Source organism: Eleginops maclovinus, chromosome 9, assembly GCF_036324505.1.
Source record: "Eleginops maclovinus isolate JMC-PN-2008 ecotype Puerto Natales chromosome 9, JC_Emac_rtc_rv5, whole genome shotgun sequence".
Lineage (NCBI taxonomy): Eukaryota > Metazoa > Chordata > Actinopteri > Perciformes > Eleginopidae > Eleginops > Eleginops maclovinus.
This window is the reverse complement of record NC_086357.1, coordinates 20,197,344-20,209,884: the sequence shown is the minus strand read 5'-3', so window position 1 is coordinate 20,209,884 and position 12,541 is coordinate 20,197,344. Positions and strand designations below refer to the sequence as shown.

At 41.1% G+C, this 12,541-nt stretch overlaps 1 protein-coding gene across 2 annotated transcripts in view; it reads left to right on the top strand.

Annotated features, from left to right (window-relative positions):
* The window catches only part of dab1a (DAB adaptor protein 1a), a 194,466-nt gene that overhangs the window by 125,383 nt on the left and 56,542 nt on the right, over positions 1-12,541 (top strand). Inside the window, exon 1 of one of the 2 annotated variants that reach the window (XM_063890589.1) lies at positions 6,247-6,508. The exons of the other annotated variant lie outside the window; for it this stretch is intronic. The gene's annotated coding sequence lies outside the window, so the exon portion shown is untranslated. Of the gene's footprint in view, positions 1-6,246; positions 6,509-12,541 lie in introns of those variants that run through there. 2 annotated transcript variants of the gene reach the window in all.

Genomic DNA, 12,541 nt, shown 5'->3' with positions numbered 1-12,541 from the left:
TAAACCAGTTAAAAATTAATGAAGAAAACATCCATGAGTTCGTCTTGCATTATTAACAATATTGAGAATACTCTCAAAGTGTGTCAGCTTGACTTGATCCACCTCCTGTGCCCTCTTTTCCATCCTCTCCTCCTTTCAGGGATATCGTTACCCCCCTCTCCTCACACCCAAAAGAAATACACACCGACACACCTCCTCCCCTAACCCCTCTCATAGAGGTATTCACATAGTTTACCAGAGGTTGAGCAGGGTCAGTATCATATCTCTGCACTCACTGGAGCAGAGGGTAGTCAGGAGGAATATGGTGTACAGCAGATCCTCTTATCGACTCTTCAATTCACTCTGATGATTTTTGTATTAGATTTTTATACACCTGATGCATTTCTCCAGAGATAAGTGTGAATGTACTGACTGTGTGCAGTTAGGATTTGTCTCTGGGAGCATAAGGGTTGGTCTTAACACGCAGGTTGAACAGGTGCTTTATTGGCATGTAGACATTAGAAGACATTTTGTAGAGTAGAGTAGAGTCACACATTTTGTGATGTCTAACCATGTCTTTTACATCTACGAAATGTCCGGGTCAATATGATTTCAATTCCTTATCTAAAATATATTAAATTGAGTGTAAGAATTGCAATAGTCGGAGATGACTACAGTTCAGGTTCCAGTAGCTTTTTGTAGGTGATGAAATTCTTGCGAAAAATTGGGCAAAAAATGCTAATTTCCATTTTGTGTTAGAGGGTGCATACAAGCTGCATTCCAAACTTAAACATTGGTAAAACATGTAGAAATGTGATGTACATAAATAAGTCAAGAAATTGTAAAAACCTAAAAACTGTTGGATAATTCTCCATGTATGTGTATCCTATGTTGGGAATATTATGTTCATGGAGATTGTGAATCACTCAGCAGGAGTAGAGAACTGTTTGGCTAGAAGGACCTTAATTCTAAATGTTCAGTGACTATCAAGCGCTAAAGTAGTCACAGAGAGGGGAACACAGGGCTCTGCCTGACACGCTGAATCCAAGGAGGAAACTTGAAGCCGTACTGCAGTTGAAGATGTTTTTATTTCCCTTGCAATAAAACATACATGCTAACATACATTTTATTGTTGAGTGACTTGCTGTACTGGACTATATGGTGGAAAGAGTTTAGCGGTTTAGTGGTCAACAGAAATGTCAGCACCCTGCCTCCTCTCTCCCGGTCTCAAACAAAAACAGATTCCCCGGTAGATGCAGGTGGTATTCATTAGGCAATCACTCAGCCCCAGTGACACACACCCACAGCCACACACACATACATAGCTCCGCCCACACACACACACACCTATTACCCCAAGTGACAAGTGAGGAAACACATCCCTGCCTCTACACTAAATATATATATTTAAAATGTAATACTACTTGCTTGAACAAATACATCTCTTTTGTAAAAATAAATATGTTGTATTGTGCTCTTTTTACTATTTCATTAAGCTGCATGTTATTCCACCTCGATGCTTGCTTATTTATTCACTTGTTACTGCACCAGCTACTGCTAAAGTACAAATAAATAAATAAATAGATAAATTAAACAAAGCCTATTCTCACAGGGAAATTAGAGCTCCATTGACATTTTCTTTCTTTTCAAATTAATGGTTGGTAATGTTCCTGCTAATCTTATCACCACTGCCTCCTGTCACCTCCAGTAAAAGCCTGTTCATTTTTTTCCTGCTTATAATCTCCTTTAATTACTTCTCAGACACAAATTATGTTGCTATAATGAAAAAAATGTACACATTTAAATAATACTTGAGCAAAACTTTCCACTAATGTATTTATATGATTGTTTTCTCTTGTATTTCTTAACTTTCTAACAATTGTCTTACTTGTCAAACATATTGGGCCAATGCCAACATTTGCTATGGGTACAATATGCAGCAACCAATGAATTGAGAAACACATTATCATATTAATACCACAAAAGTGATCTTTAAAAGATGTACTGGTAAAAACAGTGTTGCCAGTCACATGTGTGATCCAGTTGTGTTTATAGTGGTGCAGGGTGTCCGGGCTGTTGAGTGAAATTGGTTTCGACTGGCAGTAGGGCTCATAGAGACCCTAACACAGAGGTGGAATAAGGTGTGTGTGGGTGTGATTCCCGTGTGTGTGTGTGCATGAAATGTGTTAATGAAATATGATGGGTCCTCCCAGAGGCAAAAGCCCTCCAAGTTACACTTCCTGATGAAAGCATAAACTTGTGTGACATTTCAACTCAGCACATCTTTATATCTAACCCCCTGTGGCTATGACACACACATATGCACACACATTCACTCCACCACCTCTCATCTACCTTAACCAAATACACACAAGTCAACCTGTCACCCAGATTTAAGTTGTTATCCTACTCGGGAGTGTTTCTCTTTCTGTGTCTGTCTCTCTTTGACTTTATTTACATATGATGATACAATGAGAAAAGCTTGTCACACTGTCAGAATTCCTCTGCATGTGTCTGCATATAAAGAGTTCTTAAGATTCTCTATATTTTCTCTCACAAACCATCCAACCGAGTGGCATGTTTTGATACGGTAATGCTGGGAAATGTTGTCTTCGGCGGGGGGTCTATCTTCATTGCTCTCTTCCATCTGCTCACACATCCACACCCGATACCCTGATGTACTTGGCTAAATAAACAGTACACAAGATAGTGGGTATAAGACGGGTCACTGTGTACTTTTGTGTGCATTTGGGTCAAAGCTAATCTCATTCCAGTCTAGATGTGTCTAGCAAATTCACCTCCAGACATATTGACGTCTTTGTAGAGGAGACAGTGTCATTTAAGGGCGTCAACTAACATTTGATTAGAATGTCATGTGACCACAGTATGCCCTAATTTAAATGTATAGTATGTATACATCGAAAAAATATAATTTAAGTTCCTTTGAAAACGAGATACATTTATACTTTTTCCATATGTTGAAAAGTATTTTATCAATTGCAGTAGGACTTATTATTTCTTTGTTGTTGTCAGGTGAATGTCCACCACAGGGAATTAGCCCCTAAAGTGAGGATTAATATTTCACCTAGAATCTAGTCGGCTGAACGTGATGCCAAACCATTATGTTGCATTAAGTATGCAAAACATGGATTGGCCTCCACCCCGATATGTTGTGGTGATGAAAAGATTTAATGCTACTGGATTAACATATTAAACATGACTGTAACATATGGAGCAAATAAATAGCTTAATTCATCTTGGTTACTATGATGTGGCAGCCTTCTGAACGCTCTCTCTGCAGAATTCCATAATGCTGTAAGGAAACGTATGTAAACCTACCAATGGATCTAGTTAATACTGTTATCCCTGGCAAAAAAAAGCAAGCTATTATTATCATAAACTATTGGCGGGACATAAAACCTGTTTATCTTATGAGACACAGTTTTTTTGCCTATGTGCACGCCTTTTAAATGTTTTACTGCCCCTTTGTTAAGATGTTTTAAAAGACTTGTGAATTGCTGCAGCTTTTTTAAAGTTTAACAGTGTGTTATCGAACTCATCCACTCAAATCCTGTCTGATTATCTTCTCTGTTGAGTCACAGGTTTAAGCTCTGAGTCATTTTTCATCCAGAGATTGCTTCATCCATATGTTAAAACATGTTTTATTACCATAAACCTGATGAATGTGCATTCTGAAAAGTGTTAGTCAACATGTTACATGATGGTATATGGCTTACGGTTTTAATCAGGCTTACTGTATGTCCAGTGATGACCTGGCTTTCTGAGACCATCCTGCTGCTACTGAAGCTCAGCAGTGCCGGGCCATGCTGAGGCAATTACAGAGCTGTCTTTGTTGCCTTTCAGGAGGTTGACCCGTTTTGCAGATAATATTCATTTCAAATGTGTTCCTTTTTTCTCAGTTTTTCTCTCTTGACTTACCGTTCGTCCTCCTCTGGTTTGTTTTTGCTCTCTCTCTCTCTCTCTCTCTTGCTCTCTCTCTCTCTCGCTCTCTCTCTTTCTCTCTGTCTCTCTGTCACTTTCTCTGCACATGTGTATCCTAGAGGAGACCTTATCAATGGTTTGTGTGTTGTGTTGCTCATCGGATATCATATCCATCTGGTCATGTATTACCTTTTAGAGTGTGTAGAAAGGTGAATGTGTTTATGCATTTACATCTAGTCAGGTGTGTGTCTATGGGACTGCTGGTTGTGTGTGTGAAATTAGAGTGAGGGGAAAGAGAGAAAGCTAGCTGCTGACTTGCCCACATAAGCATCCAGGAGTTATCTGTTCAGCCAAGCTGAGACAAACAGACAGAGACTGAGAGAGAGAGGAGGAGGAGGAAGGTGAGTGAGGGAGGCAGATACTGAGGGAGGGAGATATGGCAAAAAGGGCAGAGATACTGAAGTGTGGGAGGGAGATAGACAGGAGGGCTCTGCAGCGACAAGGGAGGTAAACTACAGCTATACTTAGGTAGGAAAACAGAGCAGGGAATTTAAAGATGTTGCGATGACAGGTAATGGGGATGACGGACTGATAAGGTGGTGGGGTTTAAAAAAGGGATATATGTTTATATTTCAAGTAAGGTTTTAATACAGCAATATTGACATTAATATAATATGGTTATATTCTAATGGTTCAGACTTTATTCTGTCTTTTATGTAGCTTTTTTAAGTAGCAAAACCTGACATTTTGCTTGAATTTATCAATAACAATACCAAACAATAATGCTTATGGAAATGCTAAGCTGGAAGTTCTGTTTCCACCGTCACAAGCAAATCTGACCAACAATAATGGAGGAACAGTCTAATGGATCATAGTATTGTGTTGTTGCTTCAGGTAATGTGATACAATCCAGAAAAACAGAATTTGAAAATATGTATTGATGTTTATAAGACACAAAATCTCTGCTCAGCTATGTATTGTTCTGAGGATTTTACAATGCAGTAATCACGGTAACGGTCTTATCAAAAGGATGACAGAGTTAGTATATTTAGTAGTATTATCCATCCAACTAATGTCAAGGAATATGTATTTTGACATGTTGTATTTGCAAATGCAGTGTTACTGTATGTATTGCAATGCATCAGTAGACGGGCCAAGTTATCTGGATAATTGTTTTTTTACATTGTTTGCAAAGTATTTTATAACCTCTGATTTACCCTCATCCTTGACACAGCATACCATACAGCTTGGTCTCTACCAACTTTGAAACCAAACTTAGATCTTTGTCGAATGTGGAAATAAAGGTTTAGATGGAAGGCTGCTGAGCGTCTTTGCAGAGATCAGAGGAATTATGTCCACTGTGAGGCTCCCAAACACCTGACAGCAGCACACCGCCTCTGGAGAGGAGGGGGATCTGAGGCGAGGAAGTGGAGGAGAAAAGGAGAGGAGGAGGAGGTGCAGGTGCAGAAAAGTGAAAGGAGATTTGTATTAAAGATGTCAAGCTGCATAAGGTTCAAGGAAGTATGGATAGACAGGAAAAGGCTAAATGCTATGGTTGATTGAAGTCTGCATCAGTTGCATCTGCGTCTTTTATTTAAGTTTTCTTTTGTCACTCTCAGACTTGATAAATACAAACAAATAGTTGGATTTTCTGTCTTTTACCCTTTTAAAAAAAAATAAATCCACATTTTTTTACCTGTAACTGTGATCCCACTCAAGTAAGTGGTGAGTTTGCGAAGTGAATGAATCACCCGTTTCAGTGTGCATGACTTAAGTGCGGGTGGTTAACAAATCAATAGTTTTTGCTGAATGACTGGGTGAAGGCTGCAGCATCATGACTGCGTGTGTGCGTTCATAACTCAATGACTTTTAAAAAAAATTTATGTCAGCGTTACTATGTGTGTGTAGAAAAAGTCTGAGTGTGGGATAACTGTGAGCTTGGCAATCCTTTAACAGCCTCTAAAATACAACACACGCTTTCCTACCAAACAGTGAAGCACAAGTCTGATGACGTTTCTTGCACAACTTTTAATTTCAAACCCAAATCCCCCCCATCACCCCCTCCGTATTTCCTTCCCCTTTCATCTTTTCTTGCTCATTATAATGTTGTTAATATACAGTTTCTAAATCCTCCACCATCGCCCAGTGCTTTTTCTTCTCCTCACCCACCCTCCACTCCCACTCCTTGAAAGCTGGAAATCAGGACACTTCAGCAGCGGAGGGGTTAAACTGAACCCGGCCCTGTGATTGGCTGCCGGCCGGTGGTCTCAACCAGCCTACAGAAAGAGGTAACCAGGCAACCTCAGAAAGGGAGAGAGAGCGAGAGGAAAGAAGAGGGGGCAGAGGAGCGAGGAGAAAAAAAAAACGCGCTGAAAGAAGCCTGGCATAGTTTTGTGGGGATTGTTTGAAAAAGATGTAACGAAGCTTCCAAGAGCTCTCCCCGGGATGGAAAACTGGATTACTGTCCCTGCTGAAACACACTGTGGATGTCTGAATAAACCAGGAGGAGATACACGGGAATGAATGGATTCTAAAGCCTTTTCACAAAATGGGAACTAACTGTGCTCTTTTTCGCTGTAGTGCAAAGGTAAGTGCGCCAATGCAAACCGCCTTAAACGGATGTTGCACATTTCGTCCTACAAAGTGTGTAGGATACTTTCAGATCGGTGTGTGGTAGTTTGGACCTGAGGAAGAGCCTGTGGATTCAGTGTGCTTTGCTCCTATCACTGCAATGAATTATCTATTGCTGCTGCTGTTGGTGCATCGGGATTGTACTGTGCCTGCCTGAGTGTGTGTTGGACGGTTGTGGGGGGGAGTGACCCCCTCACTGAAACAGTGGTCAGGGTCTCTGTGTGTGATGTTAGGCGGGAGGTTTGCTGCATTTGGCAGCTGTCTCCCACTCTTTTTATCGGACGCTCAGCTCCAGATTATTCATGTTTTCCATAGCGTGCACTTCAATGTGCTTCTCTTAGTTTGGTAAAGCGTGTTTTTCTTGTGCCTGTCTTTGGTGGTGACTTTAGAGTAACCGTATTATTCTTTAACTTACATGAGTGTTAATAAGCTACTGTGTTTTGTGACTCTACATGCACGTATCCGTATGCTTGCTTAATTAGATTTGTTTGCAAGTGTACGAGCATCTTTTTGTGACTTTATTTCATGTTCCTTTTCAGCGAGGCTCGCTACCCCCGCAGTGTGTGATTTAATGCTCCCGGTGTGTGCGGTTTATTCCACTTTGGAGGGTTGGCTCGCAATGGGAGTGAAGTGAAACGCGGTACTGTGGAGGTTACACGGGTGTTGAAGTGTGTGTGTGTGTGTGTGTGTGTGTGTGTGTGTGTGTGTGTGTGTGTGTGTGTGTGTGTGTGTGTGTGTGTGTGTGTGTGTGTGTGTGTGTGTAGCTGGCACTCAGTCACTGGGTTTGGGTTGATGGAGAAAGAGAAGCAGAGCTGAATGGGAGACCCGGTCAGTTTGCTTTGAAGGGGCCCAGGTTCCGCTGCAGCTAAAAGCCGCATTAATCATGAAGCTGCTCTGCAGACACTGCTCTCTCTCCTTCTGTCTGCACACTACCTGCATCAGCTTCATACTGTATGTGCATCCTAGCTGCTGTGTGAATTTGAATGGATTGTCTACAGGTTCATTTATTTACAGCTGTAATGTATTTATTTCTAGCTGTAAAAGTAGAGATTTGAGTACATAACATTTTCATTTAATAAAGGGGATAGTGAAGTGCTTCTACTTTAACCTAGGTTACGGATTTGAATATGTTTTCCACTGCTGCCAAACAGACCTCTTACTTCTGCCTGTATGGGCCCAGCAGGCGACTCCATGGCGTCATAGTAACCCAGAGCCTCAGAGCATTGTGTGGAAACTCTCAAAGAACACCCTGTTGAAGGCTCTCTTTCTCCCTCTTTCAATTCTCAACTCCATCTGCTCTATCTACAGTCTCAGCCTGCCTTTCTTGCCAATTCTGTTACTCTTCACAACCCAGTCTGCCTCTTGCAATTTATGTTTTCCAATGCAGTATAGAAGGTCTTGTGTCTGTGCTTTCCAACAGTTGACAATGATGATGGAATTAATGTTGATGTGAATCTTTAACAGAACAGAGTTTTCTTAGGCTTTGCAATCTCCACACCAGAACAGCATTGTAACCTGGAGCTTACTAACTCCTACAGCTTTTAACAGTTTGTAACTCTGAATTTGTAACATAACCTCTGGTATCTGGAAAGCCTTCCTTTACAGAAGAGTTTCATGGTACACATAAACTCATCCGACACCCTGAGAACCAGATGCCCTGACCCCAACCTTGCCAATTCTAAGCGTTTATTGGACCACACAGTTCCAAGGAGCAATAACTTGTGTGTTTTTATCAGCAAGGACTAATGTAACATATGATTGGCTTAAAGTGTTGTGACAACCAAACAATTAAAACATGTATTATCGTCATTCACATTGCTACCTGCTTTGCAGTGACACTTGTTGCTTGGATATAATTCACTGCAGGAGAAATGACGGCCTGTTCAGGTTACTTGCACAACTCCACACAGGCCATTTCTTAGTTGCTTTCTTTTAAATGAGCTGTGGCAAAACCAATGAGTACCCATGTGCAATTTCTTTATTTGAGCATAGCATTCCTTTTCCTTTGGACCATTTCAGTCATAGTTTCACTTGTGGGTCAATTTGGTGAGTGTCTGTTTATTTTGTAATGATGGAATTGGGTAGATGTAACATTTGAAGGCCAGCTACACTTTTTTTTATATATATATATAATTAAAACCCCTCATGAGGTGGTAAATCCAATTCATGTTTGACTTTCTGCTCAGCAGTGTGTATTTTCCATATTTTTTATCAGCAGAGGAAGCTTTCATGTCCAATTTCAAAACATGCAGTTATTGAAATGGGTACATCCAGAATTATACAACATCTGAGCACTTTACCTTCTTCCTACCTTTTCTCACCTCTGTTAGTTAAGTCCAGTTCACTGGGGATGTCTCCGCACAGCTATGACTCATAATTAATCCAGGGTTATATTCTTCAGTACAAGTTACACAAGCACTTGATCCCTTTTAAATATACTCCTATTTTTCAACATTAATAAAATAACAGAAAAAATGTATTTTAAACAGGTTATAGCATGTTGACTATTGGTAGTTTTTCAGTAGGGGATTCCACTGCTACAGAGCAATGAAAGAGGCAGAATTGACTGGCTCTTGGCTGGCTGCCCTTCCCATTGATCCACATCCTGCATGTGTGTGTGTGTGTGACATTCTCTCAGATATAATTGGCATCGAGAATATCTTTACAGCCCACTGGGAGTATATGTGTATATGTGAACCTTATTTCCTGACTTTTATACACTGTGTGTTTGTGATTCTCTGCAAATCAGCATACATAACACAGAGAAACGCACAAACCCTAGCACACAGCATGTGCTCAGAAATATCATTACCACCTATCACGATTACTTGGAATAGCAACAGGCAAACTAAAGCATACAAAGGCACTCAAGCTCGTTACACGCATGCACCCACACACAAATAGTGGCTGTGAAAGAGCTGGGCAGAGCATCCAGAGGTGCAGACCGAGCTGCCAGCTAATCTGCCTCTGCAGTCTGTAATCTGTAATCTTTTTTAAAACACTCACAATCTGTCCACACCACTGGGATTAGCATCTACAGACACAACAACAGCGTGCACACTCGTACTTTTCACTGCCCTAACATTGACTGCTAAAAGACTGCTGCTTGGGTTTAACATTGCCCTGCTTTTGCAGCCAGATTTTTCTTTAAAGCACTTTCAATATAAAAGGGAATAAGCTAATAAATAGAAGTAATGCTATATTTATTTAGTCTGCTTTACTAGTTTGCATAGAACCTGACTTGAGTGTAAGTTATTTGTTGTATTGTATGATTGTGTTAACATCAGAGGTGTTCACTAGTGATTAGAAAAGTTGGATTTGTAGTCGAGGACCTCAACAAATATGTGTTTATACTTACAGTAGATAACGTAGTAACCTTCTACGTGCATTTTTGCACTACCGGACTGAAAATGAATGATAGTCCTAGTAATTGCTTCTTTTTCTTCATTCACATCCAGACTCTTTATAGCTCTTTGCTTCTCTGTGCTTTATTGCCTATCCACATAGGTACCCTCACAGTGTTCTTCCTGGGTTTTCTCGATCTCTGTCTTTTGGTTCTCCATCTCTTCCCTGTTCCGACTCTCTGTTTTTTCTGCACATTGCTACACCTTTCTCTTTCTCTCTCCCCCTTTCTCTCTCTTGGTCTCTCTCTGCTTGTAGTGTTGCTCATGTTTCAGATGAGATGTTGATTATGGAGAGGCTTGAGTTCATTCTTCTTTTTATGCTCACATTCACATCGCCATTAGTATTTCACATCATCATTATCACATTTTCTTCCATTTTCTCTTACATACTGCTGCACACGCCTGGTCCTCTGGCTCATTTCTTTCTCCAGTGAGCGCCACTTTGGGGTGAAATCGCAAAGGTGTTCACTTTGTTAATGGGTTTTCACAGCAAACAAAAGCACTTTAGGGCAAGCATTTGCAGGAGGTAGAACACACACACACACACACACACACACACACACACACACACACACACACACACACACACACACACACACACACACACACACACACACAGCATAATGCACCACACTGGAGTCACAGCACATTAACACTTCAATTAATTGAATGCCTTACATTCTCATTTCCCCAGAAGTCAAGATCCCTGACCACCCCCATTTTAAAAACCCTTCTCTTACGAATGCACATACACACCACGTACTTAGATGATGGAGAGAAAGCGGCAAACAAAGAGTCAGAAATTACATTTTAATTTGTGTTCTCTGCCTTTCAATCAGCCATGTACAAAGGAGCAGAGATGCCTGGTTTTGTTCTATGTTCTTTATTCAAGGACCACCATAGATAATTAATGCATGTATAGTACATGAGGAGTGAGGGAGTGGGCTCAGGTTTACTGGAGGGTTTGTTAGCTGCACATCCCTATGGAAAAGCTCAACTGACTTTCACACTCGCTGTGAGACGGCAGCAAACTTAGAGAAAAAAATAGACGGAGACAGAAATGGAAAGATGTTTTCCTTTGAGGATTTCCTCTTTATATTTCTGCCTTTCTTTCTTTCTCTCTTTGTCTCTCTTGCTTTCTCTCCATCTGTGCTTTTCTGTGACTGCTCACTAATGAATTTTTAACTGTCCCATATGATTCTCCCATTCGTCTCTCGTTCTTTCTCTGTTTGTAAAGATTTGCCACAATTCAATATCCATCATTAGCTGTTGTCATAAATGCACTTAATTCGCAATTATATTTCACAGTATGGTAACTTATGCAGTCTGCTCAGTCATGTGGAAGTAACACGTAACCTGTCTGATCCTGTCTTTCTCTGATGGAGAAGGCGTTGGTAACCTAATTCAGTTTTTCATAAGCGACGGTATGGCTGCCTTGTGTGCCGGACATCTGTGAAAGCAGATGAAATGGGGAGGAAGCGGGGATTAGTTTGGCATCTGTGTCCAGAACAGAAGATCTGTCCCTGGGCCGGAACCACATCACAAGCTGCCTCCCTAGAGCACCCGGTGCCCGGCTCGTGCAGCGCTCTCTGGGCTCACAGGAGCAGTGTGGCGCCCAGATGCTGCTTCCTTCAGCTGCTGGGCTCTCACTTTCTGATTCACACTGTCATACTTACCTGTGCTGATGCATGACACACATACACCCCCGGATGCAGCTTTATTCGCCTACGAAGTTGTGAGCTTTCGATCATAGCTCTTAGCACTCCAGTGTCGCACTCAAGCACTTTGGTGTTCACAGAATGAATTTTAATGTGGTTTCATGGGTCATGAAATCTGCTCAACCCATAAAACAAGTTAAGTTTCAATTAAGGTAGAAACATAAAAATGATCAAAAAGGGATACGTTTTTTCATGCAGCATTAGAGATACAGCAGTAAAGCTCTGAGGATTTAGTTTGAACCTGCTCTGATTTACCTGTAACTGTACTTTTTAAAGAAATGTTGCGGTAGAGTGCATGTTCTAACAGCAATCCAAAACCAAAGTTGTTAAATCATGCCATTTCTTAATACTTCTGTAAAACTTTTTATCAACAAACTAATGAACTCAATTCTCATGAGAGGGAAATAACCGGAGGCATAAAAGAGCTCAGAGGAGGTTCAGGCTGAGGTGACTAATAACTGAAACCTCTCAATGTCAATGGTGCCGCAAAACTGAATGGCCGTTTCACTGCTCATCCCTGACCATTTGTCCTCCATGCTGAGTCATAGGAACACACACTCCCGTGCACGTATAAAAAAAAATGGACCCACACTGCTACTCTCTTTGCCCATCACACCACCTCCTACTGTGCATGATACTCACACTCACTTTGGGCCCTCCATGCTCTGCCATGCATTTACAGAGGTGAGGGAAGCAGATTGAATGCAGTCTATAGGCCATTTTTTGGGGCCTGCTGGGCAGAGGTCAGTCGCTTTGACTGCCAGAGCCACCATCGAGACAGAGTGAGCAGGCCTGATGCATTTTTAACTAGTTTGCAGTCAAAGAGAGTTTATTATGTCAGCAATGATTTTAAAGCCTTCACCAAAC